The sequence below is a fragment of the Muntiacus reevesi genome, chromosome 13 (genome assembly GCF_963930625.1).
Source record: "Muntiacus reevesi chromosome 13, mMunRee1.1, whole genome shotgun sequence".
Taxonomy (NCBI): Eukaryota; Metazoa; Chordata; class Mammalia; order Artiodactyla; family Cervidae; genus Muntiacus; species Muntiacus reevesi.
In genome coordinates this window covers 9161682-9177452 of record NC_089261.1, presented here as the reverse complement: position 1 = coordinate 9177452, position 15771 = coordinate 9161682, and positions in this window count along the sequence as shown.

The window sequence follows — 15771 nt, the reverse complement described above, 5'->3', positions numbered from 1 at the left end:
TCATGTATGGATGTGAGAGTTGGACTATAAAGAAAACTGAATACCCAAGAGTTGTTGCTTTTGAACTGTGGTGTTGGAGAAGACTCTTGAGAGTCCCTTGGACTGCAAGGACATCCAACCAGTCCATCCTAAAGGAAATCAGTCCTGAATATTCATTGGAAGGACTGATGCTGAAGCTGAAACTCCAATACTTTGGGCACCTGATGCAAAGAGCTGACTCATCTGAAAAGACCCTGATGCTGGGAAAGATTGAGGGCAGGAAGAGAAGGGGACGACAGAGGATGAGATGGTTGGATGGCATCACCGACTCAATGGACATGAGTTTGAGTAAACTCTGGGAGTTGGTGATGGACAGGGAGGCCTGGCGTTCTGCGGTTCATGGGGTCGCAAAGAGTCAGACTGAGCAACTGAACTGAACTGAGTTCCAGTCACGTGGGCTCAAGTCCCAAGCATTGTTTTGGCTGAGTTCAAGAGCCACATGGGTTTGAGTCCCAAACAGGGTTTAAGCTGGTTTCGAGTCCCAGCATGTGGGTTTAAGTCCCAATCTGTGGTAAACGATTTCATTTTCACTTTCAGGGTATTTACGAGATGAGTAAAGCTGCTGGGTGGTTGGAGGCTTGGGGACTACGGGGCAGGTAACTGGAAGAAGGCGTGAAAACTATGCTTCTGTGCAGGCGTAACTAAGCTACAGGCCTCCACACATTCAAAAGGTCACAGAGGGACCCTCACCACGCCCCGGTGAAGGGTGAGTGATCCTAACCCGTCTCAGCCAGCTCAGTTCAATCTAGACACAACTGACTCCAACTCGGGTAAACATCTTATTGTTTAGCTATGGGCAGCTTCTGAAACGAAGCAGGGTCCTATAGTCCTTCTCCCCATGTCCCCCGCCTGCCTTTTGTCCGTGGAAAAACTTTCACCAAGAGTGAGTTTAATCGGAGAAGTGAGAAAATGCAGGCACAGAGGAAGAGAGTCCAAGGAGATTAAATAATAATAGCTTCGTCATTATGCACAGTCAAGGACCTTTCTCGTTCCTCTTCGTGGACTATAGATAATATTCTAAGTCATATCTTGTGAGCTGTCTGATAGATACTGAAACCCCCACCAGTGGAAGACGTTAATTACAAGATGGCCAGAATAGCCATGCCATAAACTGCCACAATTCCAAGAACTGGCCTCAAGAAAATAGGAAGAAACCGACCCTGGAACTGAAGACTAATTGTACTTAAAACAATCAAAACGATACTGGTCAGACTGCCATACAACCAGCTTCAAGATGACTGTCAGAGGTGCTGGTGCTGTGTCTACATGCAGCCCCCTTCCTCCACCTAGAGAAGCTCTTTTCCACTGTTTGTGGTGGGTGGGGGTGAGAAGTCAGCCTATGGACTGAAATCCTTCCTCCCCCACCCTGGTTTCGGGCAACAGAAATAAAGCAAACTTTTGTTCCATTAGTGTTGCTTCTTCATCAGCTTTTGAGCAGCGAACAGTCCATGCTCCACTTTTAGCTACGCTTGGGGGACACACAGCTCTTAAAATGACCTTAGTGGAGGCAGATGAAGTAGATTCAACCCACGGTTGCCCCTATTTTTGGATCATTCCTTAATCTTAAGGAATAAAGGCAACAACTGTTCTGGCTCCTTCTTGCTGAGAAGGGGTGTAGCTTGATGAATCAAATCATTTAGCACCATTCATTTGAAAATATTCTCTTGTTCCCAGATTCAAGTTAACATTTTGATCCCAATAAACAATCACCACCTACATACCAGCATTTGTAGGCCCAAGATTGGTAACTGAAACCACAAAGATGTAGCCTGAGGGGGAACAGAGAATGCCAGATATTTGAAGCTCCAATACTTTGGCCACCTGATGTGAAGAACTGACTCTTGGAAAAGACCCTGGTGCTGGGAAGGATTGAGGGCAGGAGGAAAAGGGGATGACAGAGGATGAGATGGTTGGATGGCATCACTGACTCAATGGACATGAGTTTGAGTAGGCTCCGGGAGTTGGTGATGGACAGGGGATGCCTGGTGTGTTGCAGTCCGTGGGGTTGCAAAGAGTCAAACATGACTGAGCAACTGAATTGAACTGAAGTTCTTATGGAAGAAACATAGCCTGGGAAAACTCAGTACAGTTTCTATAATATCTTGACCAAGTAGAATCTTGCCAGGGCCAGACACCAGGGTCTTAAAAAAAAAAAAATCCAAGCAGAGGGACTTCCCTGGTGGTCCCGTTGTTAAGACTTCACCTTCTAATGCCCGAGGTGTGGGTGCGATGCCTCGACACCGGAGCTAAGATCTCATATGCCTCGAAGCTAAAACACCAAAACAAAACAGAAACAATACTGTAATAAATTCAATACAGACTTTAAAAAAAACAACAGAAACAAAACAGCTTTGGAATCTAAGACCACGAGGAGAGGACCAAATTTCGGTTTAGTCAAGAAAAAAACAGGGGACAGGAAATTCTGTTATTAGCCCAATATATTGCTTGTGAAGGGAGAAGGAAATGGCAATTCACTCCAGTATTCGTGCCTGGAGCATCCCATGGACAAAGGAGCCTTGAGGGCTATAGGCCATGGGGTTGCGAAGAGTCCGACTGAAGTGGCTTAGCATAGCCTTGCTTGTGAAGACAAAGTGAAGTTAGGGAGAGTCGGAAAATTAATGAGAAGCACAATCAAGGAATCAGCATGATCCAATACAGAAGAAAGATTTTGGATGACATGTCCAATAGCTAGAGAGATTAGCAGTTTTCAAACTTTGGCACAAGTAGGTAGTCGCTAAATTGTCCTTCCAGGCCTGGGAGGATAGAAGCCAGGAGAAGACATAACAAGAGAAGGATCATCCTGGTAACCTAATGAGAGAGTTAATTCTTAGGTAGGTTGATAAAGAGTCCAGGGCCTTGAGGAGGAGAAAGGGGTCTGGGGATCTCAAAGAGGAGAAAAAGACATTTTTTTCCTATATTGCTTGGGCTTCTTTGGTGGCTCAGCTGGTAAAGAATCTGCCTGTTGGGGAGGTTCTCTTCCCCTTCATAGAGGAGGAAGTGACCGGGTCTGAAGGTGGAAAAAATGACCATACAGCTAAGAAAAACCCAGGATCTTGTGGAGACAATGTCACTGGTTGAGTCCTCCATGCCTTCTCATTTCAAATTTCCTCCTATTTTGATCTTAAACTGGGCATTCCCACTGGGATAAACTGGCATGAGCTGAAGGCAGTCTCATTTATTATCAAGAGTTGTATTTTTGTATTGTCCTTTCTTTTATGCCAAGTATACATGTGTTGGACCATGCGGTGGATTTATGTAGCAAACTTGAGTCTGCAAATAAAAACCTAACCAGAAAAAAAAAAAAAAAAAAAGAATCTGCCTGCAATGTGGGAGACCTGGGTTCGATCCCTGGATTTGGTAGATCCCCTGGAGAAAGGAAAGGCTACCCGCTCCACTATTCTGGTCGAGCGGAAAGAAGGTGGCAAAGAGTCAGACAGACTGAGCTTTCATTTCATTCATCACAGACAATCACTTTCATTTCACTTTTGTCTTAGTCAGATAAGTTTTTTCTTAAACTCTGAGTTGTTATGACAACACTCTTTAAGACTAACTCGCTTTAAGCCCAGAGCTAATGATTACACAACAGAACAACGCATCTTGCTTAAGGGTATGTTTTTCCTTAAGCTCTGGACTAATGATTATATAACAACTATGTGTATTGCTCAAGGACATGTATCTCCTCCTTAACAAGAACCTTCTGACTAATCTTGCTATCCTCAGATGTATGTTGTGGGAGTGGGTCTGGTAAAGTATGTGAGGCCTTGCTAAGACTAGGGACGGGGCACTCTCCGTCCCCCTGCTGATGTCTGTGTCAGATTTCTCTGTCCCTTTTTATAATTTAATAAAACTCTGCTACACAAAACCTCTTGAATGATTAGGCCTGGTCCCTCATCCTGAAGTTAAGTTTTAGGAGATCACGAATCCAACATCATTCACTGTAAGCTGTCACTAACAAGTTAATTAAATTGCCCTCTGGGACTTCCCTGGAGGTCCAGGGTTAAGAATCCACCTGCCAATGCAGGGTAGGTGGGTTTGATCGCTGCTGTGGGGGAAGACCCCACATGCCTTGGGGCAATGAAGCCCATGTGCCACAACCACTGAGCCTGCGCTCAGCACCAGGAGATATTAATGTTTGGTAGAAACCAACACAATTCTGTAAAGTGATTAACATTAATTAAAAAATAAATTAAAAAAAAAAAGAAGCCACTGCAATGAGAAGCCCATGCACTGTAATTAGAGAGTAGCCCCTGTTTGCAGCAGCTAGTGAAAGCTGGTGCTCATCAACGAAGATAGTGCAGTCAATAAATAAATAAATACAATTTAAAAATAATAATAAATAAAATCCATAAAAAGAAAAAAAGAATCTGCCTTGCAATACAGGGGACTTGGGTTCAATTCCTGGTCAGAGAACTAAGATTCCACATGCTTAAGAGCAACTAAGCCTGCCTGCCACAGCTACTGTGCCCGCGGGTCACAACGAAAGATCCTGAATGATGTAACCGAGACCCCGCGCAGCCAAATAAATAAACAGATATTAAAGAAAAAAGCAGATTGCCTTCTGAGGATTACCAGAAAGCAATTGCCACCTCTGTAGCAATTGCGCTCACCTCAACTTCTTTCTGGTAGCTTCTTTCTGAAAAGAAACCTGAGATTCCATAAGGGGCTCATTGCCGGCTTGGAGAAGTCAGTGGAACTTCTGGAACCAGCCGAGGTTTGGGTGATCTTGGTCCTGGCTTTTTTTCTGTAGTGAGCATGGTTTCTGTTTCCCCATCAAGTTCCACATAGGTGTGGTCCAGTGAGGATGGAGCTGGTTTTCCGGATGTCTGTACATCAAGATTTCAGTCTAGAGGTTCATTGTCTTCTCTAAGAGCTTCCTAAATGAGTTTCCTGTAAGTCCAAAGTTGGGGATCTGAATGCGGCAGAACCTGGCCACCCCCCCCCCCCCCCGCCCCCCGGAATCCCTGCGAGTCTAGAGCTTCCCTTCTGTTGGGGAGCAAGTCCCTGTGAGAGTTCAGAACCGAGTATTTCACAGAAGGTTGAGAACTCTGCCTTTCTCTCGGACCACCCTCACAGCCTCTTTCAATCAAAAAAGTTAAATCGATACTGTATTCTGGTCCGAGGCATTTGTTTTATTGGACATCAGAGGATTGTCCATAGCACTGCAGCAGGGCTTCCTCCTTTGGCGGAAGGCCCCTCAAATCTTCTGCCAGAATTTCTCCAAACTTCGTGGGAGGAATTTTTAACCCCCTCAGGAAGCAGTGTCCTTGAGTAGTGTTATTTAACTCATGCATCTAGACTTTCCTATCTGACAGCAAACAGAAAGCGGAAATCTCCATCTTAACTCACAAATATTAAAATCAAACCTCCAAGACATGCCCCAAAGTGCCAGGGATTAAGTTGTTGTTAGCAGTACAGATTCTGGACTCAGGGAGACCTGGGCTCAAATTCAGACTGTGTTCCCTCCGCTCCATGTGAGCTTAGGCAAGTGACTCCAAGCCTCGGTTTCTCCATCTGCAAAATGGAGACAACCTTCCTTACTTTTACCTTCAAGTTTGGGATTTGTAGTAGGCTGGACACTTTAAGCTCTAACCTCCTTCCTCTGTGACTCATTTCCCCCGGGAACCAGCTCCCAACAATGGTTGTATCACCGATGGAGTCACACAGCCCTGGGTTCAGTTGCATTAAGCAACTGACTTGGCGTCATGGACTTCCCCTTTGGCTGCTCCAATCCGTGGGGACAGACCCCACTGTCCTTTCGTGGGTGCCAGTCTGTTTTTAGTTTAGGGAAGCCACTGACCCAGAGCACAGAGGGAAGCGTCCAGGTCACTGTCACAAAGAGGGGACACAGCCAGGTGAGGGACCCAATAGCTCTGACCCTGGCCCTTTGGGTCCCTGTTTCTATCTGCTAACTGGCCCCCATTTCCACCAACTCCCAGCCCTCGGCATGGGGCAGAACACTGCGCAGAGGTTGAGAAATCTTGTGGACTTGAATATTGGAAGCAGGACAAACCATGGATAGTCAGGATGGTGCTTATTTCTTGTTTCTGTCTTTTGAACAAAGGCCATGAACATTATTACCTCCCCCGACTCTCACTTTGGATGGTGCAAGCAGTGACGTCCTTGTAAGAAACCCTCCCCAGAGGAGGGCCTTCTCGGCCAGTTAATTACGGGGGACAGTGGATGGAGCGGAAAGCGGTGAGGCTCTGGGCTGGACAGACGTGTGTATTCAAGTGCAGGGTCCTCCATGTCCTGGCTGGACAACCTTGAGCAGGACACTGACCCTGTCGCTGAGCTGGTATCATGGAGCTTGTGAACCCCATCCCCCGCCTGGCATAAGGGAATGTAATCACCTGCTTTTAAAGACATCGTCCTCTCTCCCTTCCTTGAAATGCCAAGTATAAACTCTTTAATGAGCTAGCACCATGGTAGCAAATCTGGAAGCCATACAAGAACCAATAATGAGAAATACTGCCTGGGAGTGAGACACTAGGGAGACGTGCAGAGTGTGGAGAAAGTGAGAACATTAGTCCAAAGTGGGCAGAGGTTCTCAACTCTAGCCTTCTACTTCCCTGACCAGGGACTGAACCCCAGGCCCCTTGCATTGGGAGTCTTAGCCACTAGGGAAAGCCCATCTTGCCTACATTTATTATGCTGGATGCGGCCCAAACGTTGATATATTTTTCCAGTTTCTCCAAAGAAACATCAGGCCTAGATTTTAAAGCAAAATGTCCCTATTTTTTTTAAACAGTTGGCCTGTCTGCCCACTGGCTACAGAGGGCTGCCAGATTGTAACCCCTGTTGTAGGCTTTTAAAATGTACTCGGAGATAGTGGTAGAGAACACAGTTACACACAAGACCTTTTTAGCAAGTGGATGCACTACTGTCTTTGGACACCAGGGGGCAGTACCTCACTTGTCATCGCGGCGGTCAGGAGATCCCACTCAATTTTCTGTCTGCATTCAGCTGTGCACAAAATATGGTCCCTGAAGCGGTATTGAAAAGTGGGCTTTCTCCATCTTAAGCACTCTGTATTTGGTGGAAATTGCCTCCCTGTGGTCCACGGAGCGGTTTTCTAAACGCTTACCTTGGCTCTTGACAAAGAACCTGGGAAGTGGCTGCCTGGGAGATGTGTCCATTATGCAAAATAAAACAGAAAGCCCTTATGCATCTTTAAGAAACAGCAGTCAAATGCTTCCTCCTGGCAGAGGTGAAATCAGAATGACTCGACTTCATTTAAAGGAAAATTCTCTTGCACTGGGTCTCTTTCCTCACTCTTACTCCTTTGCCTGGATTTTTTTTTTTTTTTTTTTTCATTTCCCTGGGCTCAGATGGTAAAGACTCTGTAATGCAGGACACCCGGGTTCAATCCCCTGGAGAAGGAAATGGCAGCCCACTCCAGTATCCTTGCCTGGAGAATCCCATGGACAGAGGAGCCTGGTGAGCTACAGTCCATGGGATCGTAAAGAGTCAGACACGACTGAGTGATTAATACAACCTAAGGCTGAAGAGGCCCCAGCAGTCCTTCTCTCTGATTACTGATCAGTATTAAACTCAGTGTGGTCAGGCCCAGTTCCTGAGGCATCCCCCTCCTACCCCAGAGACAGGAGTTTGGAGATGCCGTGCAGGTGCCCCTGGGCTGCTGGCTCATGTCCTGGGTACAGGACACGTCTCACGTCATCTGGTGTCAGATTGATTTTCACCACTGAATGGATCCCAGACATGCAAGTAAGTGTTCTCAGGGCAAGTCATTTGGGGAAACCATAGGTTCTCCTTTAAAAAATTTTAACATTTTTTTTATTGTTAACAAATCAATGACATTACTTCTTAAAAGCAAGATGCGATTATTATAGATGTAACAGAAGACGCAAATAAACAACAAGGAGAGACTTCCCTGGTGGTCCAGTGGCTAAGACTCAATGCTTCCAAGGCAGGGGGCCCAGGTTTGATCCCTGGTTAAGGAACTAGATCCCACATGTTGTAACTAAAAGACCCCACATTCTGCAGTTAAGACCTGGTGCAGCCAAAATAAATAAATAAGCAAATAAACAAATAAACTTTAAAAAAATAAAGAGAGGGAGAAAGAGGCTAGGTAAGAAAATTGGTAAAGTTAAAAACAATAAGAAGAAAATCACCCATGCACAATGACCCTTGATATTTTTCTATGCACGTCTATGCTTAAATTAAGAAAGACTTCAGACACCCAGAATGCATGGATAATACAATAAGCGCCTGCATACCTGCCACCCAGTTTAAGAAATACCATGTCACATTACAAATGCACCGTGCAAAGCCCCATGGAGGCCTCTCCCATCACACACCCTTACCCCTCCCTGGGGTAACCACTGTTTTGAATTCAAAACTTATTATAGTCAAGCATGGCCTTTTGCCTCCATTCATACATGTGTGTTTCTAAGTAATATTCAGCAGTTTCATTTACCTGTCCATGGGCACTGGGATTGCTTCTAATCTTTCCCTGTTATAAGCAGCACTGTAGTGGAATTCTTGCATGACTTCCAGGGCACATAGGTAGAAGTTTCTCTCTGGCAGTTTCTCAAAGAATCACCGGGGGAAATTTAAAAAATGTACCCCTACTAGGACTGGACTCCTTGTGGTCCAGTGGCTAAGAGTCTGCACTCCCAGTGGAGGGGCCTGGGTTCGATCCCTGGTCAGGGCACGAGGTTCCACACGCCAAAAGTAAGACCTGGCACAACCAGATAAATAAACAAGCAGCACCCCTGCCTTGGCCTGCTCCAGACCGATAAGAGTCCTCCAAAACTCCCCTTACTGCTCACAGATTTCTATTATTATCTAGGATTCAATATTTGCTTACTTAAAAAATACAAGAAAATTACAAATCTTTAGGCCTACTGTTGCTGATTTTGACTAATGTATTTTTTTGTGTAATGCAAGCTCCTTAAAGAGATAGAAAAGATTCCTGGAGCTCCCTCTCAGAATGCCAACTCCTGTACCCACCCCTATCCCCCACCAGAAGCAACCACTCAAACTGTATCTGAACTAATTCAGTTCAGTCATTCAGTCGTGTCCAACTCTTTGTGACCCCATGCACTGCAGCACACCAGGCTTCCCTGTCCATCACCCATTCTCAGAGCTTGCTCAAACTCATGTTCATCAAGTCGGTGATGCCATCCAACCTTCTCATCAATTATCTCACCTTAACTAGAAGTGGAGGTAATTGTAGCTGTCATATCATCTCATTATTAGTAGTGGTAACTACCATTCATTAAGCACTTACTGTGTGCTAAGTAGTTTATATGTATTATTTTACTGGAGTTTTGTAATGATGCCATGAAATAGATATCCTTAAACCCACTTTATAGAAGGAGAAACTGAGGCTCAGAGACATTAGGGCGCTAGCCTGAGGTCACACAGCAGCATGTGGCAGAGCCGAGGTTTGCAAGCTGTCTTTCTGACTCAGAAGTTACAGTTTTAACCACTAGGGAAAAGTGAAACTGAAAGTGGCGCAGTCGTGTCCAACTCTGAGACCCCTTGGGCTGTAACCTGCCAAGTTCCTCTGTCCATGGGATTCTCCAGGCAAGAATACTGCGGTGGGTGGCCGTTCCCTTCTCCTGGGGACCTTCCCAACCCACAGATTGAACCCAGGTCTCCCGCATTGCAGGCGGAATCCTTACCCTCTGAGCCACCGGGGAGGCCCTTTAACCACGAGGAGACCAACCATTTCAGAGCCGACAGGTTACACTTGAACTCCTCAATTTTAAGGGTGGAGGCCAAGGCGGATGGGAAAGATGGAGCCATGACACAAATCCAAGTCTCTAGATTCCTTATCCACCAACACATCACTTTCTCAGGTAAAAGTACTTGGGGAAAAGGAGTGAGGAGCAAGGAGGGAAAACTCTTTAAAAGCCATCTTTTATTCTCAAGACAATATCCGAGGGGCATCTGGATCCATTCTGTCTTGGTTATCCATTGCTCCATAACAAATAGCCCCCAAACTTAGCAGCTTAAGACAAGGGAAGTCACACACCGTCACTTCTGCCAAGCTCTATTCATCACAGCGTAGACCAAACTCGGTAAAAAGCATGGGAGGGGACTGCCTAAGGTTAACGGAGAAGTGGAAATCACTGGGGACCATCTTGGAAGCTGCCGACCCTACACGCACGGCCCCTGCCCCCTTCTCAATCCTAAGAGGTCTGCCCGACAGCCGACAGCTTGGACTGCAGATTCCCCGGGCAGGGAGTTTTTGCAGGTGGGAGTTTCTCCACCTGTGAGAACAGTGGGCTCCCAGTTACCAACTGCCACTCCTCTAGCTGTTTAATGAAAGCTTTCCGGCCACATTACCCTCATTGGCCCCAGGAGCTGCCTTGCCTACTCCTGCCTGAAAATATGGTCATGTTGATGAGACCAGCTCTGATACTCGAGACTGCTGTAGATCACAGCTGCTAAAAGGTGTGGCTAACACCCTCTCCTCTTCCCACACGGTGATGATGACTCAGGGTGACCACTAGCCAGCATGGAGTGTGGACCCTGAGGTGCCATCGCCTGCATCCTCAGATTTCCCTGCCTCACCTGATTCCGGGTTGCCCTTCCTGCCACGTCCAACAGCTAGGCATCTGGTGCCTGGGAGATGCTGGGTAGAAGGCTGTAGACAACCTGGGTCCAGATAGCAGGCCTTTGGGGCACATCCTAAAAGCTCGGCAAAAGCTTCCTGTTGCTATAGTAACGTGTTGACATGGAAATCAACATGGGTGCCTTGCTAGCCAAGAAAGCCAAGCTTTTAAAACCCATTCCTCTCTTTCAAATAGATAAGAATTCCTAGGAGGCCTTTGGAGGGACATCAAAGCGTCTTTTTCAGGTGTTGAGGAAATGCTCGTTAAAAATTACTGTGAAATGAGTGCAGCCCTAATCAGGGAGATGGTGGAGGGTTTGGAGCTCTTAGAGGAATTAAAGGCATCAGTTTAGAGCCAATGCAACTTGATAAAAAAGCCTTCTGAGATATAATTTGCACAGCACACAATCCAACCATTTAATGTTGTGCAATTCCACGTAGTACACTTATAATTGTAAAGCCATCCCCCCAATGCAGGAGACCTGGGTTCAATCCCTGGGTGGGGAAGATCCCCTGCAGAAGGCAATGACAACCCACTCCAGTACTCTTGCCTGGAGAATCCCACGGACAGAAGAACCTGGCGGGCTACAGTCCATTGGGTCGCAAAGAGTCAGAGGTGACTGAGGACAGAATTATAAAGCCATCCCCACAGTCAATTTTAGGACTTTTTTTTTTTTTTATCACTCCCCCTGAAAAGAAACTCCCATCTCTTTCAGCACTCACTCTCATTTCTCTCCCACTGTCTCCCCTCAGCCCCCGGTGATCTATTTTCTGTCTGTGTAAATTTCTCTATTCTGGACAATTCCTAGAAATGGAATCATACAATATGTGGTCTTTTGTGACTGGCTCCTTTCAGCGTTTTTATTCTTCTTTGCTTCCTTAAGCTCTCCATGGTTTTTCCGACAGAGGCGTCTCCATTCTCTTTAAGAACAATTTGCTAAGTCTGGAGGTACAGCTGCCAACTTAGCCACCAGGGCTAGAGATGGATGGAAGGAGGCAGGTTCTTCCGAGGCTGCCCACCCTGGCCCTTCATGTTCATCCCTGAGGTTTCCCTTCGAGAGATACAAGCCACGTGTGAAGGGATTTTTGGTCGCCGGCAGCAGGGAGCTGAGTGTCAGAATGGCACAGGCCACAGATGGATGGCCTCGGCCTGACCTGGTGGTTAAAACACTGACCTGGGTTCAAATCTGACTTCCACCATGTCCCAGCTATGCAAGTCAGGTGACTGACTCCACCTGGCCGAGCCTCAGTTTCTCTAGCTGTAGAGTGGGGCTAGCAATAACACCTGTATAAGGATTGCATGCGAAAAGAATGGGCTTCCCAGGTGGCTGAGTGGTAAAGAATCCGTCTGCCCGTGCAGGAGACTACGGAGACTCGGGTTCGATCCCTGGGTTGGGAAGATCCCCTGGAGGAGGGACTGTATCCCCTGAGGAGGAACCCTGGAGAATACTGCACTCCAGTATTCTTGCCTGGAGAATCCCATGAACAAGGAGCCTGGTGGGCTACAGTCTATGGGGTTGCAAAAGTCAGACACGACTGAGCAACTAAGCGTGCGTGCACGCAAACAAACGCACGCACGCACACGCATGCACGCACACCCCGGAAAAGAAAGCCCATCATGCCTTTAGCCCATCTGTGTCTCATCTGTTCTATGATTTAGCTTTTTTTCCCTCTAGTTTTTAACTGTACCCCATGACATGTGGGATCTTAGTTCCCCGACCAGGGATTGAACCCACACACCGTGCAGTGGAAGGCAGAGTCTTAACCACTGGACCTCTCTGAACATATCTCTTTAAATCATCCTTTAAACACGGACTTTCATACTTTCATCCTAAGGCAATGATATTGGTGACATTATGGGGTTCAAAGGGCTTTTCCCTAACATACGCTGTAATGGTACTTAAAAAGTGATTGTCCCACTAGAAATTAAACTTCTTAAACAAGGCCAGGAATTTTTGTGTATTTTGCTTGCTGACGGTGCTCCAGCCCAGGGTATGGCACAGCACAGAGGCTTAGTAAAGGTTTGTTGAATGAATAAATGAATGAATGACCTTAAATCGTCCTCTGTGCTTTGGGAGACATGAAGATCATGCATAAGAAGTGTGCTTGGCTTTTGGCCCGTGGTGAGCATTTGATAAATGTTGGTTATAACGATCATGAGCTTGGACAGCTAGAGGAACCGGGGTCCTTGGGTAGGAAGCCCATCTTCCTGCCCCTTTGGTTCTGGAAGGGGGCGGGGAGGGGAAGGAGGTGGGATTCAAATCCACTAGCCTGAGACAACTTTTGCTTCCTCTGGGTCCTCGGTCTGGATGGCTGGACTGAGCTGAACCTTGACGACGGGCGAGCAGTCATGACATCTCGATGGAGATGTTCACGGTCTACGAGGGCTCAGGTTACACAGCGGCCAGACCAGTCCTCGGCCACTGTTTATTACCGATGCAGGCACTTTTTGAAGGAGACGGCAGGCGTTCGGGCACATCGCTGCTTCCAGCTGTCCCCCGTAGATGCTGTGTGCTTGCTTAGTTTCCAGGAACATAAAACCCGCTGTCAATGGACTTGCCCAGAGCCTGCATTTGCTGCGTTTTTGTTCTTGTTTAGTTATTACATTAAGTCTCCTGTGATTACAGAGCCGACAGCTGGTAAGGATTTGCATATGGCATGAAATTAAGTTAGTTCATTTTAATGTCTAAACTGAGCAGGGTGTGAATTTGTCTGGTGAAAACTCTGTCTCCCTTATCTGTGTTTGCACATCTGCTTTGGGCGCTAGCTTCTGAGGTCTTCAAGTTTAGTTTCTCCTCGCTGTGCCCAGGCAGGACGGGGGTTGGCTGCCCCTGCGAGAATCCCAGAAGGGATTTCTGCACTGGGGGCTTAGAGCATTCTCTTTTACGTTTCAGGAGGAATTAGTTAGAGTTCTGGTTCCCCAGCTTTGTGCCTTTTATGGCTGTGTTGCCTTGGGCAAGTCACTTTCCCTCTCTGGGCCTCAGTTTCTCCATCTGTCAAATGAGGGGTTGAAAGTAAATGTGTGTTCATCTGCGAGGCTGACCTTTGGAGTGAAACGGTATCTCACTGTGTGGACTGGGGCGGATACTGTAGTGTTTAGCATCTTGGTCCTTGGGTGTCAAATGCCAGCAGTCCCCCGCCCCCCAAGAACCCCACCACTGCCAACCCAAAAACACCTCCGCACACTTCCTGGTGCCTCCGCAGCCATCACGGTCAGTGCTCCGTGCACTTCCCTGGGCCCCTTTCCTGTTCTCACGCACTGCCTGCCAGAACTCTCTCTCCAACAACCAGCACCTGTGCTATTTCGGCATACTGCCCTCATGCTGCCAGAATCCATTCTGCTGGGAATTCAGGTTTCCCTGCCCCCTGGGCGGCCCTTAGTCAATGACACAGAGCTGTGGTGTCCGGGGCTGGAGCGTGGATACTTCAGCTCCCTCGCCCCTGACCTGGCCAGCCCTAAGATGTGGCAGCCGCAGTGTCCCCAGGCCTCCCTGGGGATCGAGTGAAGGCTACCCTCCATGTGCCTGTGCTCAGACATAAATCCACGCACCTACGGGCAGTCAGTCTTTGACAAAGGCAGCAAGAATATGCAACAGAGAAGAGACAGCCTCTTCAACAAGAGGTGCTGGGAAAGCTACGTGGAACACAATGAAAGGTGAATATTCACCCGCATTGTACACAAAAGCAAACTCAAAATGGTTTAAAGACCTTAATGTAAAGGGAACCCTCTTACACTGTTGGTGGGAATGCAAACTAGCTGCTATGGAGAACAGTGTGGAGATTCCTTAAAAAACTGGAAATAGAACTGCCATATGACCCAGCAATCCCACTTCTGGGCATACACACTGAGGAATCCAGATCTGAAAGAGACACGTGCACCCCAGTGTTCATCGCAGCACTGTTTATAATAGCCAGGACATGGAAGCAACCTAGATGCCCATCAGCAGACGAATGGATAAGGAAGCTGTGGTACATATACACCATGGAATATTACTCAGCCGTTAAAAAGAATTCATTTGAATCAGTTCTAATGAGATGGATGAAACTGGAGTTCATTATACAGAGTGAAGTAAGCCAGAAAGATAAAGAACATTACAGCATACTAACACATATATATGGAATTTAGAAAGATGGTAATGATAACCCTATATGCAAAACAGAAAAAGAGACACAGATGTACAGAACAGACTTTTGGACTCTGTGGGAGAAGGCGAGGGTGGGATGTTTTGAGAGATCAGCATTGAAACATGTATATTATCAAGGGTGAAACAGATCACCAGCCCAGGTTGGATGCATGAGACAAGTGCTCGGGCCTGGTGCATTGGGAGGACCCAGGGGAATCAGATGGAGAGGGAGGTGGCGGGGGGGATCGGGATGGGGAATACATGTAAATCCATGGCTGATTCATGTCAATGTATGACAAAACTCACTACAATATTGTAAAGTAATTAGCCTCCAACTAATAAAAATAAATGAAAAAAAAAAAAAAAGACCTTAATGTTAGATGGCACCACAAAAACAGGAGAGAACAGAGGCAAGACATTCTTTTGATGTAAATCGTAGCAATATTTCCTTAGATCAGTCTCCCAAGACAAAAGAAATGAAAACAAAAATGAACAAATGCAATCTAATCAGACTGGTCAGGGAACTAGAACCTGCATGCCACAACTAGGACCTGGCACAGCCAAATAAATAAACATTAAAAAAGAAACAATCAACAAAATGGAAAAAAACCTACAGAAAGGGAGAAAATATTCACAAAAAATGCAACTGAGAAGGTGTTAATTTCCGAAATACATTAATACAAGCAGTTCAGTATCAAAAATCCCAAATAACTCAATCAAAAAATGAGCAGAAGACCGATATAGATATTTTTCCAAGAAAATAACTTATGTTGGAGAGGATGTGGAGGAAAGGGAACCCTTGTACACTGTTGGTGGGAATGTAAACTGGTGCAGCCACCATGGAAAATAGTGTGGGGCTTCCTTAAAAAAACTAAAAATAGAATTACCATATGAACCAGCAATTCCACTCCCAGATATGTATCCAGAAAAAAAAAGAAAACTAATTTGAAAAGATACATGGCAGCAACCCAAGTGCTCATCAACAGGCTTAGGATGTCATATACGTATATTCAATGGAATATT